This window comes from Canis lupus, chromosome 12, assembly GCF_048164855.1.
Source record: "Canis lupus baileyi chromosome 12, mCanLup2.hap1, whole genome shotgun sequence".
Lineage (NCBI taxonomy): Eukaryota > Metazoa > Chordata > Mammalia > Carnivora > Canidae > Canis > Canis lupus.
The window spans coordinates 46170352-46183858 of record NC_132849.1 but is presented as its reverse complement, the minus strand read 5'-3'; the positions used below and the strand labels follow the sequence as shown (position 1 = coordinate 46183858).

General features: G+C 34.4%; 1 protein-coding gene across 9 annotated transcripts in view; it reads left to right on the top strand.

The window, feature by feature from the left end:
• Positions 1 to 13507, top strand: part of NCOA1 (nuclear receptor coactivator 1) — a 244326-nt gene that overhangs the window by 129771 nt on the left and 101048 nt on the right. For 8 of the 9 annotated variants that reach the window (XM_072770848.1, XM_072770853.1, XM_072770847.1 and 5 more), the window contains one exon: positions 6048 to 6204. The exons of the other annotated variant lie outside the window; for it this stretch is intronic. The gene's annotated coding sequence lies outside the window, so the exon portion shown is untranslated. The remainder of the gene's footprint in view (positions 1 to 6047; positions 6205 to 13507) is intronic. 9 annotated transcript variants of the gene reach the window in all.

The window sequence follows — 13507 nt, the reverse complement described above, 5'->3', positions numbered from 1 at the left end:
AAATTAAGAATATGAAGCAGAAAAAAACTCAATAGAAGTATTGGATAATGAGTTGAGGATAATTGTTTAGAAAGTAGAGTAAAAAGGGAAAGAAATGATAAGCAGAAGATTGAAGAATATAAAAAGATGAATCTAGAAGGGTCAGCTTACTAGTGTTAAGAGTTCTAAAAAGAGAGAACAGAATAAATGAAGGGAAAGAAAAAAATAAATAGTATAATCCAAGAAAATTTCCCAGAACAAAAGTGTCTGTTGGGTGCCCAGCATAAAGGAAGAAAAGAGATCAATACCAGTTCAAGAAATAGGATATCCACATAGTCAACTAAGACTCGGTCTCCGTAATATTCAGGGAAATTCAAATTGAAATGAAATCCCATTTTTATCCATTAGACTGTTTAAAAAATAAAGTCTGATGATATCAGGTGTTGGAAAGAATATGGGGGAGATGGTTTGTATACATTACTAGTGGGAGCGAATATGAAACAACCATTTTGGCAAGCAATTTGACAAATGGTGAGTAAAGTGGAAGATATGTAGCTACTGTAACTCAGAAATTCCACTTCTGAGTATTGCCATTAGAAATTCTTACACTCGGATGCCTGAGTGGCTCAGCGGTTGAGCATCTGCCTTTGGCTCAGGGCATGATCCCGGGATCCGGGATTGAGTCCCACATTGGGCTCCTTGTGGGGAACCTGCTTCTCCCTCTGCCTATGTCTCTGCCTCTCTCTGTGTGTTTCTCATGAATAAATAGATACAATTAAAAAAAATTCTTATACTTAAAATTGAGGTGGTGCATTAGCCAGAACTTGTGCCAGAATCCAACATCGGAATCAGGTAATGAAGACAGAAAGGCCTTACAGGGGAGGAAAATTGGAACCAGTAATTGAAAGCCTTCAAGCATGCTCAGTAATCTAATCATGGGGGTCTAGCAGGAGTTTGTATGTCATATTAGATCTCCTACTCTGGATTCCTCTGGATTAGGGTAGGGGTGGTGAGGAAAGGCTTAAAATGCTGAGCTTTAGATGGCATAGATAATTACATAGTAATCACTGATGTATAGAATATTTGAATCACTGTATTGTACACCTGAAACTAATATGACACTGTATGTCAACTATACTGGAATTAAAATTAAATGAAAAAAATCACTAGAGAAGTACATTTTATCTTTTATTTTTTCAAACATTATATTTGAAAGAGAGAGAGTAACCACGAGTGGTGGGGAGGGGGTGGAGAAGCAGGCTGATCCCAGGGCCCCAAGATCATAATCTGAGCTGAAGGCAGGCTCTTAACCAGCTGAGCCACCCAGGCACCCCAAGGAGAGATAAAATTTAAGAGAGCTCACTGATTTCACAGTAATAACCAAACATCAGATTATCAAAACTGTCTGTTTTCTCAGTATTTCTTCATATTCCTCCTGTCTTCTTAGGTTCTCTGTGTCACCTATCTCCTGGTTCCATATTTTTTACTTCTCATTGCGTACATATCTTTTTTTTTTGTACATATATTTTTTGAAAATGGATTTATCTTGTGCTTTTCCATCTTCGTACAGTCTGTAAACGCCTGTGCTTAGCCTCCCTCTTAGCATTTCTCTCACCCTCCCTCACATGGTTCACCATGAATCCATCAGGACCCTAAATCATCTGGCTTCAGTTACTGCCTGGTTTTGAAGAAGTACCCATAAAAAATCTCAGGTTTTACAGAAGAGAGTGGCATCATGTGGCAAAGACTATACCCACAGGATTAAGTATGCAAGTGATTTGGGGTGTTGCTCTTCCTTGGAAGCCAAATAATGACAGAACCTAAGTTTATGGATGACTGTGAACAGTGCCATCTTTGCTGATAGTCAGTTGCTATTTACCAGTTCCTACACACATTTACCTAGAGAAAATTTAATGATAAAGTTCTTCAAAATGAATGAACACACAAAATAATATCAGGAGGTTTGAAATGAATTGTTTCATTCAAGAAAATGTTCTAGGGCACTGTATTATAAATGCAAATAAACTAGACATATAAAGTGAGAAAAATTCAAATATAATGTCAATTGGGCTAATCTAACTATGAAACATTTTCTTTAATGGTTTTAACTATAAGTCAGTATGAAAAACTAGTTCAGGGACGCCTGGGTGAGCGTTGAGTGTGCCTGCCTTCCGCCAAGGATGTGATCCTGGAGTTCTGGGATCGAGTCCCACATTGGGCTGTCTGCATGGAGCCTGCTTCTCTCTCTGCCTATGCCTCTGCCTCTCTCTGTGTCTCTCATGAATAAATAAATAAAATCTTTAAAAAACAGAAAAAAGAAAAACTAGTTTCAAGTTTCTTTGAGTTTTTGAATTGTGGGTTTAAAATAAAAAAATCTTGAAACTATAAAAAGCACTTAGTTTAGAGAGACTAGAAGAGGTAAATACTTTTGAATCCAGGTGATTGGATCTCTCCATTTTGTAACATTAAACATTTTACTTTATTTTTTTTTTTAATTTTTATTTATTTATGATAGTCACACAGAGAGAAAGAGAGAGAGGCAGAGACACAGGCAGAGGGAGAAGCAGGCTCCACGCACCAGGAGCCCGATGTGGGATTCGATCCCGGGTCTCCAGGATCGCGCCCTGGGCCAAAGGCAGGCGCCAAACCGCTGCGCCACCCAGGGATCCCAAACATTTTACTTTAATATGGAATTCAGCATTGGGGGAAATCATGATTTACGGAAAACAGTTTTTATGCGGAAAGAAAAAGCCCAAAACAAGCATTAAAAAAAAAAAAAACTATTACAAATGTAAAACAAAAGAAAAATAGATTTGTACTTATTGGTAGTATAATGTACTAGATATATGTAAAATAAACCACTAATTTTATTTTTGAATATATGATTTAATTTAGGAGGAGAATTGAATCTTGGTGAATTCATGAAAGTATTCAATCCCTCTATTTTTGAGGGGGTCTTTTTTAGTTTCAGCAATATTATAAAGAAAATTTTTTAAATTTTGTTTATTTTGAAAGAGAGGGTGCAAGTGGGGGGGAGGGGCAGAGGGAGAAGGAGGTGGCTGACTCCCACTGAGGCTATACAGGGAGCCCCATGTAGGGGCTTGATCTCAGGACCCTCAAATCAAGACCTGAGTCAGAATCAAGGGTCGGGCACTTAACTGCCTGAGCCACCCAGGTGCCCCAGCAATGTTAGAAAATTTAAGTGTATAGGTCTTGTATATCTTTTGTTAAATTAATTCCTAAGTATTCTATGTTTTTTGCTATATTACAAATTTGTTTTGCATTTTATTTTCCATTTATGATTGTATAGAATGAATAGAATTTGTAGACTCACCTTATATCCTTTAACTTTGCCAAGTTACATATTAATCCTATTAATCATTTTTCAGATTCCTTAGAATTACGTACCTAAAAATGATTTTAAGTGAACAAAGACAATTTTAGTTCTTCTTCTCTGAATTTCCTTTTATTTCTCTTACAGCGCTGACTGACTAGGACCTTCAGTACATCCATTATAATAATGAAGTGGCTATGGGGTGCCTGACTGGCTCTGTCAGTTGAGCGTGCAACTCTTGATCTTGGGGTTGTGGGTTTGGGCCCCACATTGGCCGTAGAGATTACTTAAAAATAAAATTTAAAAAAATAATGAAGTAGCTAGAGTGAACATTCTTGCCTTATTCCTAATATTAGAAACTCCCAATATTTCACCATTATATAAAAACTAGATGTAGATTTTTCATTCATCCTCTTGATTATCATATTAAGGGAGTTACCTTGGGCAGCCCTGGTGGCTCAGCGGTTTAGCACCGCCTTCAGCCCAGGGCCTGATCCTGGAGACTCGGGATCGAGTCCCACGTCAGGCTCCCTGCATGGAGCCTGCTTCTCTGAATCTCTGTGTCTCTGCCTCTCTCTTTCTCTGTGTCTCTCATGAAATAATAAATAAAATCTTAAAAAATAATAAATTCTTTAATTCTTACCTTGCTGAGAATTTTATCATGAATAGGTACTGATTTTTGTCAGATTTTTTTCTGTATCTGTTGAAATGTTTATATCTTTTTATTCTGTTAACATGGTAAATTACATTAACTGATATTTGAATTTTAAACCAAACTTATATTTCTTGGATAAACCACAATGATCAAGGTATGTTATCCTTCTTATATATTGCTGGGTTAAATTTATTGTTTTGCGTCTGTATTCATGAGGCTGATTTTCTTTTCTAGTAATATCTTTGTCAAGTTTTGGTGTTAGGGATTTGCTTATTTAATAAAACAAGTTGGAGAGTATCTCTTTTCTGTTTTCTAGAAAGTATGTAAGATTCTTATTATTACTTCGTTAAATGTTTGAGAGAGCCCACCAGTGAAGCCATCTGGGGCTAGAGTTTTGTTTTTGTGGTATTTTGTATTTTGTTTTTGTAATAATTATGAAATAGTTTCTTTAATAGATAGCATTCCATTTATTTCCGTAGACATTTTGGTAATTTTAAGGGATTTTTCATTTATCTCAGTTACTGGATTGATTTGCATTATATAGTTTAAAACATTATATTTGTAGTATCAGAAGTGATATTTCTCCTATATTGATAATTTGTGTTGCCTTTTGGTTTTCTTGAACAGTCTTGACAGAGTATTAATGATTGTTTTAATCTTTTAAACTGTTGGTTTTAATTTGTTTGAATTGTCTTGAGTTTGGATTATTATTTTGACTTCACCAACTTCTTTTTGTGCCATCTTACATCTCCTATTAGCTAATAATAGATTCAGCCTATTCAGTGAATTTGACAATTTTTATACTGAACTATCTAACTCTTGATTTTTCATTTATTTCTTTTTTTCCCATTTACTGCCAATATTTCTCATCTGCTCACTCATCAAAATATCTTGAACATGCTTGTATTAACTGTTTTAATATCCTTGTCAGTTAATTCAAACATCTAGATCATCTTGTAATAGGATTTTTCTCCTGATCTTGAGTTAAAAATCTTAACTTCTTAGCATGTTTTTTTTTTTTTTTTTTTTTTTTTTTTTTTACTTCTTAGCATGTTTAGAAATTTTTTATTGCGTCCTAGATTTTGTTGATGATATTTTAGATGGTTTTTTTAGAAATTGTGTTGGTTTTTTAATTTTTTTTTTAATTTTTATTTATTTATGATAGTCACACAGAGAGAGAGAGAGAGAGAGAGAGGCAGAGACACAGGCAGAGGGAGAAGCAGGCTCCATGCACCGGGAGCCCGACATGGAATTCGATCCCGGGTCTCCAGGATCGCGCCCTGGGCCAAAGGCAGGTGCCAAACCGCTGTACCACCCAGGGATCCCTGGTTTTTGTTCTAAATTACTGGGTAGTAAATACACACCCATACCATCCAGCAATTGCATTTTTGGGTATTTATTCTAGAGAAATGAAAACTTATGTTCACATAGAAACCTGTACATAATTATTTATAGCAGCTTTGTTCCCATACTGTTTAATTCATTTTTTTAAGATTCTCAAAGTGACAAAATTATAGAAATAAAGGACAGATAAGTGGTTGCCAGGAATTAAGGAAAGGACAGGAGGGTGTGATTATAAACAGCAAAGGGACTCTAAGTGGGGGTATAGTATATGGATCTTTACATGTACTAAAATGCCATAGAGTTATAAACAAAGATATATATGTAGTATCTATATGTAAAATGAGTGAATGAAAAAAACTGGCAAAATCCAAGTAAGATCTGTAGTCTAGATAATTGTATTGTGCCGGTCAGTTTCTCAGTTTATGATAATATACTACAGTTATATAGGATGTCACTTTGGGGGTAGGTGAGTAGTATGTTCCTGGATCTTTCTGTACCACTAATACAACTTTTGGTGAAGGTAAGAGGCCATCTATATGTATCTAATCACCGGAAAGGATGTCTGCTGTAAAATCATATCTTCATCCATTGTCTTTTGGAAGTATTTTTCCGGATCACCTTACAAGTTGGATTTTCTTTCTTTATGCAACATTTCTGACCTTTGTCATTTCTTAGAAAATAATATGTCAATCTAACTTCCTTTCTGCTTTTATTTTTTTTTTCTTCTCCTTTTAGTTGTTTGTGTAATTGGCCTTAAATGAAGTGAGAGTGAAGAAAACTAGAGCCATCTCTGGAAACCTCACTACACCACTACCCTGGAAGCTACCTTCTGGAATATTAGACTTGACCATATCTGTTTTGAGGACTCATTATGAACAAAGAAGTCTCCCAGGTGGGAATTGTACTTCTTCTTTTAAAAGAGCTTTGTCTCAGGATCCCTGGGTGGCGCAGCGGTTTGGCACCTGCCTTTGGCCCAGGGCGCGATCCTGGAGACCCGGGATCGAATCCCACATCGGGCTCCCGGTGCATGGAGCCTGCTTCTCCCTCTGCCTGTGTCTCTGCCTCTCTCTCTTCTCTGTGACTATCATAAATAAATAAAAAAAATTAAAAAAAAAAAAACTTCGAAAAAATAAAAAAAGAGCTTTGTCTCTACAAAAAGTATGGAGGGAAAAATGATTACCTGTTGACTCTTTTTGTTAATGGAAATATGTATTTGATTTGAGAGCTTCAAGGTTATTATAAAACATGTGCTGATATTCCTAAAGGAAAATATTAGAGAAGTTCTAGATTACATTTTATGAATCACTTTAATGCACATTTAAATGCATATAGGATTCATATCTATATTTTACAATGTGACCATTATTGAATTAAAAATGGCAAGCGGGTAAGTCATCCTTAGATTTGATCTATATATTTCTAACTTGTATGCAGTCATTAAATCTATATTTGGTGCCCATTTTTTACATTTGGGCATTTTTACATAGTTGTTTTCTAAGAGTTTGTGAGCTGGGGGAAGAATACTTGTGTATCCATGAACATGACAATGATCATAGCAGCCTATAGTTAGAAAGATAAACATGCATCAAGCCAAGACAGTAGGTAAAAAGCTGAAGGTTAATCAGAAACTGATTAATCAGTAAGTGGAAGACTTCCAGTGGGAGGTTTTTTAAATTAAAATATTTTTAATTGAATTATGACATTATACAGATAAAAGTTACAAGTTTTAAATATAGAACTCTTGAATTATCACGTGCAAACAAATTTGTTAAACAGGTTAAGAAGTAAAACAATATCAGCACCCCCAGAAACTCCCCTCATCCCTGCCTCAGCTCTATACCACCTACTCACTTTAAAGGAGAAAGTTGTCACCATGGAGAGTGATAGCCACCAACTTGAATAGTGGGGTGTAACAGTCATAGAAGTCAGAGACAGTTAAATTTAGTTGGCTGACAAGCAATACCAATGTTTGGAATAAACAATGAACTTGGGAGATGAAGGCAAGACTATTTGTTGGCAGAGAGCTTTAAAGCAGGGACTGGATGTGCAAAATGATTTGAGAAAATACTCTTTTGATCCTGCTACTTCTCACTCTAAAATCTCATTGGTTTCTAGAACACACTCCAGATTTCTGGCTTTTATGAACTGATGATACCTTGTATTTATTAATTTATGTTTTCTGTTATTTGAAATCAGATTGTTGATTCTCAATAAAGAGAGAGAAATAGTAAAGCATTTTATTTTAAGCCGTTTTGCAGAGTAGGCTGTATTATATAAGCAAGATAAATTTTAATCATATAGGAGACCCCTCTCTTTAATAGTTTTCAGGAAGGGAATGTTAGTACCTTGACTTCATGAAAGAGAAAGGGAGAGAAAACAGAATGATCTAATGATTGATCTCTGGTATCGGTGTCTTTTTCCATACTCATTGTTCATTGAGTGACTCTGAGAAAGTCTCTTTTCTTCATATCACAATGAAAACTTCTATCTTTTCTATTTCCCTTTAACATTTATCAAAAACAATTTTAAACTTGCCATATAGTTGCAAGATTGGTATGCTCTGTATGCCTCCTAACACTTTCACCAGTAATAAACATTTTGTTACATTTTCTTTATCTCTTCTGTATATTTACTATTATTTCTGCTCCTCCTCTTCAACCACCACCATTATGATGATGATGAATCATTTGAGACCTGTAGACATTTATGATCTTCTACTCCTAAATATTCAGTATGTTCTCCTACTTAACCACAATATAATAATGAAATTCAGGAAGCATTTTCATTATTGTTATTATTGCACTTATAGTTCATATTAGAATTTTATCAGTTGTCTGATCCAGAATCACACATTGTGCAGTTGTGACTGCTCTTTGGTTTCTTAACCTAGAATTATTTATCAGCTTTTCTTTGTCTTCCATAAAATTGACATTTTGGAAGAGAACAGACCAGCTGTTTTGTATAGTAGCACTCATTTTGAGCTCAATATCTGTTTCTATCTGTGTTTCTTTCTGAAGAGACTATATGATGTGTGAGACTTTGGAGATTCATAGATTTCTTAACTGAGAACCTTATCTGGTAGAACAAAACCTATAAAGATTTTTTTCAGGAGAAAGTCTGTTAAAACATGGTAGAATCCCAAAATTCCAAAAGATAGATTCCTAAAGATGATTTGGACAGTATTGAAAAGAATTTTATATGTGTATGTATGTATACATATAATCTTAAAATCCAGCAAGATTTATTAGCTTTTGGACAAAAAATAGGATTTGTAATGGCAAAATTTTTTTATCTTAGAGAAATAGCACATTTCATTTTAAAGTGAATCACATCTTATAGGAAGTAATTGTTTTATAATGGTGAGAGAAGTCAGGATTAGACATAGGATCAATTTTATTTATTTCTGTATGATGTTTTTTTTTTTTTTTTAATTTTTAAATTTATTTATGATAGTCACAGAGAGAGAGAGAGAGAGAGAGAGAGAGGCAGAGACACAGGCAGAGAGAGAAGCAGGCTCCATGCACCGGGAGCCCGACATGGGATTCAATCCTGGGTCTCCAGGATCGCGCCCTGGGCCAAAGGCAGGTGCTAAACCGCTGCGCCACCCAGGGATCCCTCTGTATGATGTTTGGACTAAGAATTGAGAAGACTCTCTCTTCTTATGTTTGAGATTCTTGTAAATACCACCCAGGATTTCTAGAGGTGGCATAATTTAATGTCAGCTCTTTTGGGAAAACTAATGAAGAAGCATTTTAGTGTGGAAGCAAAAGTTGGGAATATATCTTTGGCTTTTCTACTTATCAGTTATGTGCCTGTAGCTTAGTTGTATAAGTTGAAATAAAGCATAGCCAGAATCTGGAATCAAACTGCCTAAGAATGATTTTTATCTCTGCCACTTGACAATGTTGAGCTGATTAAAGAATGTTTCTGTGCCTTGGTTTCCTCATTTCTAAAATGGATTATAGTATTACCTATTGTATTTTATGAGTGAATGAATTAGTAAGGTTTTATGAGTAAATTAGATGCTTAGAACAATGATTGGCATATAGTAAATGCTCTGTAAGTGTTGGTCATCATCATCATCATCATCAGACAGTAGTTTATCAGTAAGATAAAGCTGTTGAACTCAGTGATTCTGTAAGTAGAAATAATAATACATACTTCATAGAGTAGTTGTGAGGAAAAAATGAGTTAATATATATAAAATGCATAAACACTGTATTATTACATTGTCATATCCTCTAAATGGATATTAGTAGGCTTCCTTTTTTGTGAACCTTTTTATTATTTTGTTCCTCTCAAATACTTTGTTGCTGACTTTATACTATGCAAATGGAAACAGGTAAGATAGGCATTTTGTATGTTCTTTCTTATTTGTTTTTTTTTTAAAGATTTTATTTATTTATTCATGAGAGACACAGAGAGAGAGAGAGAAGCAGAGACAGGCAGAGGGAGAAGCAGACTCCTTGTGGGAAGCCCAATGCGGGACTCAATCCCAGGATCCCGGGATCATGCCCTGAGCCAAAGGCAGACATTCAACCACTGAGCCACATAGGCGTCTCCATTTTGTATATTCTTAAGTGCCTATAATAAAAAAATTTGAGAAGCAGTGCACTAGATGACAATTGCTAGAGTCTCTCTGATTCTGAGCGTTTGCATTATTTTCCATTGATCCTGAAATATAAGCACTATTTCCAAAGTTGTTATTCTGTCAAGAACACTGGAAAGTGAAATTTGAATTTCACTTGTTTATAGTTAGTCTTTCTTTGGGCATTGCACTGGAAGGGGTATGACTAGCTCAATTAGTATGATCATTGAGGAAATATTAATGCTATTTAACCAGCTATTCCCCTGAAATGCTTGGGGATTTATTTTTCATTTCCCAATGGGTATTAATAAGGTTTTGCGAAATACAAATGAATCAAGTGAGATGACTTAAATTTCAAGCTAGGCTTAAAAAATGTATATTCTTCTATAAATTTAAGCAATGAAGATTTTATGTACATTTATATTGTGATTTTATTAATGCCCCTTCTGCAGTTGGGGGGATGACCCTGAAATTAACTGGGTTTACCTGACTTGATCATTTTCTAGTGCCTTCAAAATATAATTCCATTGTTTTGGCAAATAATTAATATGTAGCTCTATTACTTTGGTACTTCTGCTACCTTATAACTTTAAAGATCAAATTTTAGTATATTTATTTTTCTTTTATTGGTCTGTATATGTACATTTGAACATACTGTATTCCAAAATGAGTTTCTAAAATATTTGAGGGAAATTGAACAGCTTCTGATCAGAGGCTTAACTCTTATTTTAGATTTTGGAATAATTTTTTAAAATATTTATTTATTTTAGAGAGAGAGCACATGTGTGAGCAGGGACAGAGGGGGAGGGAGAGAGAGGATATCTGTGTCTAATGCTGATCGTTATTCTCTTCTGGCCGCAACTTTTAGCTGATTTTCTGCTCATTAATATTTGAATCTGAAAGAGGGTGAAATTGATGGGAAGAGAGAGACAATGAAATTTGTATTGCTTAGTTTTGTCTTTCTGATCACCATTTTCTTTTTTTAAGGCTGTTACTTCTTTACTAAACTATTAAAAACTTTACTCTGCAAGTAAATAAACTTATTTTTTTGTTTACACAGCTAAAAAGAGCTGTGGTCAGGAAGACCAATTTTAATCTCTTTTATTTTTTTTTTAAAGAAATACCAACATATTTTCCACGTTAGATATGGAACTGATTTTTGGAAGACATGGTACATTGTATATACAATTACCCAATGTTGTAGAATAACTGGAATCATCTAGTTTAATGGATTTCTAAGGAAATGTTGAGGGTGTTTCTGCCCAATTGTCTTAATAAGATAGTTGTCACAAATATGTATTTCATATGCTATCTTTCGTCAGGCACAAATACAACAGGAGTATTTTAACAAGGTGAATGCGTGTTTATTTTTTATTTCAAAAAATTAAATTTTAAATAAAGTCAATGTGAGGAATTTAAAATATTGGGTTTTAAAAGTAATTTGATTTTTCTTTTTCCTGTATTTATGTTAATAGAAAACAGAAAATAAACTTTTATGGCTCTTCAAAACTTACTCTTTCCTCTTTCCATTTAGAAACTAATGCAAAGAAAGCATTTTTCTTAATCTCTAAAATAAGCTTTTAGTGGTAAATATGAATTTATTAAGTCGTTTTTCAAAAACTACATATTTTTAGAATTTAAGTTACCAAGTCCTTGATAATGCATTTATTATTAACATAATATATGTAAGTTTTTGCACAGGATTTTCTTTTAAAAAAATCTGATGTTTTATAGAATCAGTGAAAGAAGATAAAATGATGTCTTTGTTGCTTTGAATCCATTTTTGCCTTTATTTTTTATTCCTGGCCATAGAGTTCAGATACTGGCAAACCATTTATGGCAGAGTCTTATTGGGGCAAGGATTCCTCTTTGGGCCAAGGATAGCCACCACCTGAGTTCTGGTCTCTGGTTTTGTGGATTCAGAGTGACTTTTTGTTTCCAGATATTGAACAAAATCTTTGTTTAGGCATTAGCTTCAAAATACCTAGTTTTTAACAAAACAAAACAAAAAAAAGGAAACATTCAGAGAAACAAGAAAGTAAGGCATATACACAGGAAAAATAGCAATCAATAGAAACTGTCTCTAAGGAAGTCAAGACATTGCACTTAATAAGAAAAAGTAAATAAATTGGATTTCATCAAAATTATAAAGACTTTGTTCATAAAACAAAATGTTTGCAAGTCATATATCTGGTAGAGGCTTAGTACTCTAATTTAAAGAATTCTTATGACTCAACAATTAAAAGACAACCCAATTTAAAAATGGGCAAAGGACCTGAATAGACATTTCTCCAAAGAAAATATACAAATGGCCAATAAACACATGAAAAAGATGCTCAGTTTCATTAATGATTAGGGAAATAAATGCAAATCGAAACTAATGTGATACCATTTCACACCTCCTAGGATGGCCTGAATTAAAGTTACAAAACAGAAAATAACAAATTTGGTGAGGATGTGGAAAAATTAGAACACTTATACGTTGCTGATAAAAATTTAAGATGGTATAGGCACTATGGGAGACAGCTTGGCAGCTTTTCCTCTAAAAGCTGGAGAGTTACAATATGACTTAGTAGTTCCATTCCAAGAATACCAAGAGAATTGAAGACATGCTCACATTTATACATACAAATTTTTACAGGATCTTTATTGATAAATAGCTCCTGAAATGAAAGAACCTAATGTCCATCAGCTGATGGATAAACAAAATGTGGAATATCTAAACAGTGGAAAATTATTCAGCCTTATAAAGGGTGGTGAAAATCCCAAAGTTCCCATACATACTTACCACATGAGAAAGATTTCAATTGACAAGGCAATGAAAAGACAAAAGAATTGAAAACATCTTTTAGAGGACCGTAGGTGTCTGAGGATGTTAGTCTGAGAAATGTTTCCACATGGCAGTTGCCCAGTGCAGAAGCTCTTTGCTTATCATGATTTTCCTGTGTGATTCTTTTCATACAGCTGTCAACTTGGAGAGATTTAGTTCACAGAATGCCTCTCTCATATCAATGCTGTTTTGTGCTAATTGCCTGCTAAGCAATTTTAAAGTATATTATTAGTTATTTACTAACATGTTGTTACTTACTTTTCAAATTATGTGGTTCTCAGCTAAGTCTGGGGAATGAGTGACAAATGTCTTGTTCTAGAAATTTAGAATTCAAATGAAATACAAAACACTAATCTATTTCTTCAGCCCCACCTGTTGGTTTTGTCTGGTTTATTTGAGATAGATGTGGTTTCTAATTCCTAAAACTGTTCTCTACAGATGGCCTGAAGTTGTTTGGGTATAAGTTAGTGACTCTTTTCAAATCAACAGAGTACTTTTACTTAGAAACCTTAGCTCTTTTTTAAAAGGTGATATGCAAATTGGTTTCCTGAAACCAGCATTTCTTTTTTTTTTTATTTTTATTTTTTTTAATAAAATAATTTTTATTGGTGTTCAATTTACCAACATACAGAGTAACACCCAGTGCTCATCCCGTCAAGTGTCCCCCTCAGTGCCCGTCACCCACTCACCCCCACCCCCCGCCCTCCTCCCCTTCCACCACCCCTAGTTCGTTTCTTTTCTTAATGAACCTTATTTAAGTACCCTTACTGCCAAATG